The sequence below is a fragment of the Carlito syrichta genome, unplaced genomic scaffold (genome assembly GCF_000164805.1).
Source record: "Carlito syrichta isolate Samal-C Ts95f unplaced genomic scaffold, Tarsius_syrichta-2.0.1 Scaffold309021, whole genome shotgun sequence".
Lineage (NCBI taxonomy): Eukaryota > Metazoa > Chordata > Mammalia > Primates > Tarsiidae > Carlito > Carlito syrichta.
Genome location: NW_007253117.1, coordinates 414,032 through 423,149, shown reverse-complemented (window position 1 = coordinate 423,149; position 9,118 = coordinate 414,032).

The following is a 9,118-nucleotide window of genomic DNA, read 5'->3' as shown; positions in this document are numbered from 1 at the left end:
TAGTATCCTTGCTTGGTTTTGGTATCAGAGTAATGCTGGCTTTGTAAAATAAAATATGCTCTTCTCCTCAATTTATTAGAAGAGTTTGAGAAGAATTGGTCCTTGGTCTTCTTAAATATTTTGTATAATTCAGCCATCTGGTCCTAGGGTTTTCTTTGATGGGAGACCTTTTATTATCAATTCAATCTCTTTACTTGTTTGGTTTAGATTTTCTGATTCATGATTCAGTTTTGGTAGGTTACATTTTTCTAGAATTCATCTATATCTTCTAAATTATCCAATTTGCAGATGTATAATTATTCATAGTAATTTCTTAATATCATTTGTATCTCTGTGTTATCAGTTGTAATGTCACCTCTTTCATTGCTGATTTTACTTTTGAATCTTTTCTTTGTTTTCTTTAGTCTGGCTAAGATTTGACAATTTTGTTTAGCTTCAAAAAAAAAACTCAATAAACCTTATCTTTTCTATTGTTTTCCTATTTTTTAATTTATTTCTTCTCTGATATTTATTACTTTCTTATTTTCACTAACTTTGGATCTTTGGATTTTTATTTGCTCTTCTTCTAGTTTCTTCAGGTATAACATTAGGTTGTTTATTCAAGATACTTCTTCTTTCGTGATATAGCCATTTAATGCTACAAACTTCCCTTTTAGAACAGATTGGCCATATCCCATAAGATTTGGTATGTTTTAGTTCAATTTTTGTTTGTCCCAAGATATCTCCTAATTTCCCTTTCAATTTATTCTTTGACCCAATAATTTTTCAGGAACATATAGTTTAATTTTAACCTATTTGTGAATTTTCCATGATTCCTTCTCTAACTGACTTCTAGTTTCATATCATTGTGTTCTGAAAAAAATACTTGACATGATTTTAATACTCTTCAATTCCTTAAGACTTGTTCTATGGACTAACACATGATCTACCCCTGTATACTTGAGAAGAATGTGTATCATGTTGCTGCTGAGTGGAATGTTATGTATATATCTTTTTTTTTTGAGTTGGAGTCTCACTCTGTCGCCCAGACAGGAGTGCAGTGGCCGCTCCTGGCCACTGCAGCCTCGACCTGCTGGGCTCTGGCAATCCTTCCGCCTCAGCCTTCCAAGTAGCCAGAATTGCAGGCATGTGCTACCACGCCCAGTTGATTTTTTTTTGATTGATTGTAGAGATGAGGTCTCGCTGCCCAGGCGGGTCTCGAACCCGCGGGCTCAGGCAATCCACTCACCTCAGCCTCCCAAAGATGCAGGATTACAGGCTGAGCCACCGAGCCCGGCTTATGTATATATCTTAGGTCAAGTTGGTCTAAAGTGCTCAACATCCCTAATCATCAGGGAAATGAAATTAGAACCACAGTGGGATATCACCTCATACCTGTTGATATGACTATTATTTTTTTAAAAAGAAATATAACAAGTGTTGGCGAGGCTGTGGAAAAAATGGAATCCTTGTACACTGTTGGTAGGAATGTACATTAGTATAGCCATTTGGAAAAACAGTATGAAGGTGCCTCAAGAAACTAAAAATAGAATTAACAAAATGATCCAGCAATCCCACTCCTGGATATATATCCAGAGGAATTGAGATCAGTATGTTGAAGAGATGTTTCCATTCCCGTGTTAACTGGGGCATTATTCTGAATAGCCAAGATTTGGAAATAGATCATGTGCCTATCAACAGAAGAATGGATTTTTTAAATGTGGTACATATACATAATAGAATACTATTAAGCCTTAGAAAAATGTTTGTCATTTGTAATAGCATGTGTGGATTTATAAGACATTATGTTAAGTCAAATAAGTCAGGCACAGAAAGACAAATATTGCATGATTTTACTTATATATGGAATTTAAACATTTGAGCTCATAAAAGTAGACAGTATAATTGTGGTTACCAGAGGCTGGGGCAGGGGTGAGGTCTGGAAAAGAGGAGATGTTGGTCAAAGGTTTCAGTTAGACAAGAGGAATAGGTTTTGGTGATCTATTGCAAAGCAAAATAACTATAGTTAATAATAATATATTCTATATTTCAAAATTGCTAAAAGAGTAGATTTAAAATGCTCACACCACAAAAAATGATGTGAGGTGATTGATATGTTAATTAACCTGATTTCCTCATTCCAAAATATATACATGTATCAAAGCATTACATTGTGCTCCACAAATGTATATAATTATTAGTGTCAAAAATAATTGTTAAATTCTCAACATAACTAATCATCAGAGAAATGCAAATCAAAACCACAATGAGACATCATCTCACACCAGTCAGAATGGCTATCATTAAAAAAGTAAAAAAAAAAAAAAACCAATAGGTGTTGGCAAGGCTGTGGAGCAAAAGGAATGCTTCCACACTGTTGGTGGGAATGTAAGCTAGCCCAACCTTTGTGGAAAGCAGTTTGGAGATATTTCAAAGAACTAAAAATAGAGCTACCATTTGACCCAGCAATCCCACTCCTGAGAATATACCCAACAGAACACAAATTGCTCTACAAAAAAGATAACTGCATGTGCATGTTTACTGCAGCACTATTTACAATCGCAAAAACATGGAGAAAACCCAGATGCTCCTCGAAGCTGAACTGCATAAAGAAAATGTGGTACATATACACTATGGAATACTACACAGTAATAAAGAAGAACAAAATTGCATCATTTGCAGCAACATGGATACAGCTGGAGGCCATCATTCTAAGTGAACTATCACAGAAACAAAAATCTGAATGCCACATATTCTTATTCATTAGTGGGCACTAAACATTGGGCACAGGGGCACAAGAATGGGAAAAGCAGACACTGGGCACTGCTAAAGGAAGGAGGGAAGGAAAAAGGGAGGGAGGATAAGGGATAGCAAACTACAGATTATGCACCATCTCCACCACTTGTCAGAAACCCAAACTTCGCCTTCACACAATACACTTATGTAATAAATCCTCACATGTACTCCTTGTGAGGATATTTTATTCTAAAATAAGATTATATATATATATATATATATATTTTGGAATTGGAATCTCACTCTGTCACCCAGACTGGAGTGCAGTGGCCTCTCCCAGCCACTGCAGCCTCGACCTGCTGGGTTCCAGCGATTCTTCTGCCTCAGCCTTCCAAGTAGCTGGAACTACAGGCACGTGCTACCATGCCCGGCTAATTTTTGATTTATTATAGAGGTGAGGTCTCGCCAAGTTGCCCAGGCGGGTCTCGAACCCGCAGGCTCAGGCAATCCACTCACCTCAGCCTCCCAAAGTGCTAGGATTACAGGCTGAGCCACCGAGCCCGGCCATAATAATATATTTTTAAAATACTCTCAAAATATTGGGGAGGAGGTTTAAATTGTTACAGATAAGGTCAGAGAAAGGAGAGGGCGTTGCTATTTTCTCACAAATCCTTGGAGATTGTCCTGATGGCTTGAAAGCTGGGGTTATAGTTTTTTTCTATCAATAATAAAATGCGTGTAATAAGAATTCATATTCATAAAGAAGAAGAAAGAAAAATGCATTAGCACAGCACTGTTTCAAAAGGTAGAATACTGCATTTGATCAAATGATTGATTCTTAGATATATAAAAAGCTTTCCTATAAAGAAAAACGAAATCTCACTATGTTTCTAATAGTAAAATGGCTAACTCTCATTTCCTGCCTAATGAATTATTAACACACTCCACGGAAGACCATTTACACTCAATCGACACACAATGCTCCAGAAGATGGTGCACTCATTTATACAATAATTTCTGAATTTGAGGTATTCTTTTAATTTACTCTGTGAAAATGTTGGTGTTTTCCACTTTAGAGATGCATGAAGACTCATGTCATGATACAGTGGCTCTTTTATGATCATAGAGAACTGTGTGGAGTAAGTTTTTGCAAGAATGTCATTATTTGATCAGTGGAAACAGATAAAACAATTAATTCAGAACCAATGAGAAAGAACCTTTGCAACCCTAAAAGCATGCCTAACCCTGTATCCAGTACTATGTACCTTGGGGTGCAGTTGCCATTTTCTGACTCTCCCCGCACCAATATTTCTCCTCTCTGACCCAGCACCTTCCAGGTACTACCACTCCCTGACCTAGCAGATGTTCAGGGGAAATTCAAAAATGTGACAATCTTTAAACTAAAGATGGTGCGTTAAATATCTTTGGAAATCTTTTCAATGACAAATGGGTTGCTGGCTTTAGGCTCCCCCTGCCCAAAAGAATGCATTTACCATGCTTAGATTTTTCTTATAACAATTGCAGGTTTTTTCCTCATAGAAAAAGCTCTGTTCTTGCTCCTCACGCTGTGCAGGACGATAGAAAGATGTCTTGAAAACACTTTAGGCTCCTCCAATCTTCTGTCTCTCACTGCAGGTATAGTCTGTGGGTCTTACAATAAAAGTAGTAGCAGCAGGCTGGTCCCCAGCCAGAGGGCCCAGTGCAACATGGATAAATGCAAATAATATGATCAGCTGACTTTAGTTTTCTCAGAATGCATTGGGTTTTTATTTCATGTTCGCTGGTAGAGTGAATTTCCCCATCAATACATCAGCTAGAGCAATTGTTTGTGATGATTTTCCTGATTTTAGAGCAACATATCACTTGCAGTTATCAATTTGATATACTCATTGAAATAAAAAGGATCTCTATGTAAAGACGTAATGGTGAAACTAACAGAAAAATGTGGCAGCATCATGCATGCTTAGCTGAATTGAAACGTTGTAGTAAAGAATTCTAGTTCATTATAGCTTGCTAAAAACCAATACCTCCTGAGAGGTAAAATTGGGCACATTTTAACATGTCCAGGAATTCCAGATACCTCTTGAGGATTTCATTTTAATTTTAAAATTTAAATTTAATTGTAAAAGATGACCTTGAAATTATTAATCCTGTGACTTCACATCATTAAACATTTTCTGAATAATAATACAAGTTTTGAGATTGTGGCTATAAAATTTTGGTTTTTATTGTCAATAATAGAATGAATAATTTTCAAAAAATTCACTTTTTGAGTTTCTAAAATTCATGAGATAACTTTAGAATTTGGTATTTTCTTATAAAATTATTGAGAGGTATACTATTTATATGGAAAAAAGCATGTAAGTTAAGAATAAAGTAGAAAATAGTGTAAATCCCATCTAAGTAAGGAAATAGAACACTGCCAGCCAGCTAGCGTATCAGCAGCCCCTTGTGAGTTCATTACAGTGCTTAGTATATCCCTTTCCCTTTCCAGCAGAATATTACTGACTCTTATATGCTCTCCTTGCTTTTCTGTTTAATTTGTTTTACAATGTATGATGAAACCATCAACAATACACTGTTTAATTTAGCTTGAACTTTATAAGCAAAATAAAGCTTAAGTTAACCCTTTGTGTCTTATTTCTTTCTATCTAAATTATAATTTTGGCAATCATCTATGTGATCCTATGTAATATTTCATTATATGAATATACTAAAATATAATTTTCCAGTTTCCTGTTGATAAACATGTGAGTTATATTTGTTTCTTATTATTGCAAACAGTGATTCAACAAACATTCTTGTATGGGTTTCCTGGTGTATACAAATGTGAGTTTAAATATGGTATACACCAAAAGATTGATTTCTGTATTAAAGGTTATGTTCATCTTCAACTTTACTAAAACATGGCAAAATTCTTTCCAAAATTTTTAGCCGATTTATATTCCCAACAGAGGTGGATGAGAATTTCTGTTGCGCCACACTCTTGACAAACCCTAGTCAATGTTTGCCAATCTAGTGCCTATACACACACACACACACACACACACACACACGCACACACATGCACACACATACACACACACACACCTCACTTGGGTTTGCCTGTGCATTTCCGTAAAACTTGACTATCTGTTCACAGATATTGACTATTTGGATTTCTTCCTTTGTGAAGATGCTGTTTGAGTTTTGATCCTTTTTCCATTGTATTGTTTATAGTATTAATATTTATTGATAAAAATTATTTATATATTCTGAACTTGAGCCTTTTGTCAGTTATATTACAGAAAAACATTTTTACTCAGTGACTAATCTTTAAAAAAAATTTTTACCTTGACTTCTAATTAATAAAAATATTTCTTTTCATTGTAATGCTGTTTAATTTAATATTTTTTGACTGAGTGATTTTCATGTTTTGTTTAGGTTTCTTTTTTTATCCTGTAGTCATGTTAACAATCTTGTTTATTATAGTCTAAATATTTCATATGTTGGGTATTACACACATGTTTTAAATTTAACTGGAATTTATCTTTTGCAAAGCATTAAGTTGGGATCTAATTTCATTTTTTTCCATGGATTCCAAATTGAGCTAGCATCATGTTTTGAGATATTCATTTTTTTGAGAAATCCATTCAGATGTCTGCTTTTTCATATATCAAATGTCATGAGTGAATGTGTCTCTGGGCTCTCTATTCTGTTCTGTTGAACTGCTTCAGTCCAATTACCAACACAGATATTATTGTTTCCTATAGCTTTATAATAAGCCTTGATATCCAGTCAGAAAATATCCTTACCTCTCCCCCCGGCTCTCGCCCAAGGGGGACTTTGACTCTCCTTATCACTTTTCTCTTCCACATAAACTTTCAAATCAGCTTGTTGAATCTCATATAATTAATGCTGGGAATTTCGCCTGGGATTATATTGACCTTCAAAACAATTTGAGTCGAATTTATATCTTTTTTATTATTATTATTATTTTGTTATTTTTTAATTTTTTGAGTTGAAGTCTCACTCTGTCGCCCAGACTGGAGTGCAGTGGCAGCTCCCGGCCACCTCAGCCTCGACTTGCTGGACTCTGGCGATCCTTCCGCCTCAGCCTTCCAAGTAGCCGGAATTACAGGCATGCGCTACCATGCCCAGCTGATTTTTTGATTTATTGTAGAGATGAGGTCTCGCTGCCCAGGCGAGTTTTGAATCCGCGGGCTCAGGCAATCCACTCACCTCAGCCTCCCAAAGGCGCGGGATTACAGGCTGAGCCACCGAGCCCAGCTGAATTTATATCTTTATAATTGTGTGCTTTTCAATGTATATGGATGTTTATTTTTCTATTTATTTAGGTCTTTTAATATTTCTCTCACTAAGCCTGCAAGACTTCTTTATAAAGGTCTTATACATATTGTATTAGATTTAGTCCAATGTACTTGATATTTTATAATTGTATTGCAAATGACATTTCTTAATGTTATATTTACACATTTTGTTCCAGATAAACAGGAATGTAATGAAATTTGTTAAAAGAGTCTAATATCCAGAAAATGTTTATTTTTCATATATTATTCCTGCAATTTTATTTTAGTTTATCCATATACACAATCATATGATTTGTAAATAAAAACAATTTTGGAGTCGCCATTGCTTTACTAAACTCTGGTGTGGCCATGTGCTCTTTGAGCTATGGTCACCACCATGTTTTCTAAGTTTTGACCCCCTCCCCTACTTTGGGGAGGTGAATCTCCTCTCTGTCTCTCTAATTTACTTTCTAAATAAACTATATTTTTCAATCTAAAAAAAACAATTTTGTTTCATCTTGTACAATTTCAATATATTTCATTTACAAATTTTGGCTTGCTGGAAAGGCAAGCACATGCAATATAACGCTGACTAGTTGTGCAGAGTATCCTCATCTGAAAAGGAGAGTATCAAAAATTCCCCATAGTCTGGTACACTTTAGCAAGTTAAAGAATTTCCCTTCTATTTTTAGGCTATCAAGCAGGTTTCTTCTTTATTTTTTTAATGTGGAATGCATGTTCAACATAAACTTTCTTTTTATGCTAAGTATATGTATAATTTTATCAAATAATTTGTCATTAAATGATTATATTAAGTATATCTCTTATAATAATGCAATAACATACACTAGCTGATTTTCTAATGTTAAATCAACTTGCTCCAAGTATATTATTCCTGTAATATATTGCAGATTTTGTTTTATATATTTTATATGTTGCTATTATTGTGTCCAGGATGTTTACATCTATGTCATGAATGAGATTGGCCTATAAGGTGCTATTGTATTTTCTTCTCAGAGATTTGGTAACATAAAAATAAAAATGAGTTGGGATGGAGGGAGCTGGACAACATCATCCTAAGTGAACTAACTCAGAAACAGAAAACCAAATACTGCATGTTCACACTTATATGTGGGAGCTAAATGGCCACAAATATGGAAATAATAGACATTGGAGACACCGATAAGTGAGGAAGCCAAGAGGGAGGCTTAGGGTTCAGAAATTACCTATAGGGTACAGTGTTCACTGTGGGGGGAATAAGCTATCTAAGATCCAGTTTCCACCACTGCACCATATGTCCATATAATTAACATGCACTTGTACCCCCTGGATCTAGAATTAGAAAAAAAAGATTAATGAAAAAAATGAGTTTGGGACTGTTTTCTAGAAAAATATATATGAGATTAGGATCATTTTCTCTTGAATCTTTGAAACTACTTCCTATGAAGCCACCTTCTCCTCATCATCTAGACAGTATTCTTTGCAGTACACTAAGGGTGAGTAGGGTGTGAGGATTGTGAAAGCTAGCTAGTAAAAATACAAGGAACTTAGTTAAATTTCAATTATTTTAATTACTATTTGAATATACATTGAGATAAAAGAAAAATATTACATGGAAAATACTTGTAAAAATATTCACTGTTTATCTAAAAAGAATTATAGGTATCTAAATTATGTACCACTCTCTTTAATTATATTTTTCTGATGATTTACCTGTCTTTAACAATTCCTTGTTTTTGCAGAACTTATAAAGTTCCTTACATTTGGAGCCTACTTATATTGTAGCATAGCTTTTACACTGGTCACTTCCAACTTATATAATTCTTTTATCCACTGAAGAATCATTAATGAGAACACACGCTTAGCATCAGAATTATGAGCCGGTATACGGAACATGTACTGGCACAAAGTTAACAACTCTGAGAATTTCTCTCCAAATTTGATTTGTTAAGCATAGAATAATTTGCCTTTCCATTGTTGCATCTATTGATCAATAATTTTTAAAAAGTTTTTCAATGGCAAAAAATTATCATGATTTTTATTACCTTCTTCCTTAACCCTACACATGATGATTTCACTTGTTCCCACACTGGAAGAATATCTAGTGATATCCA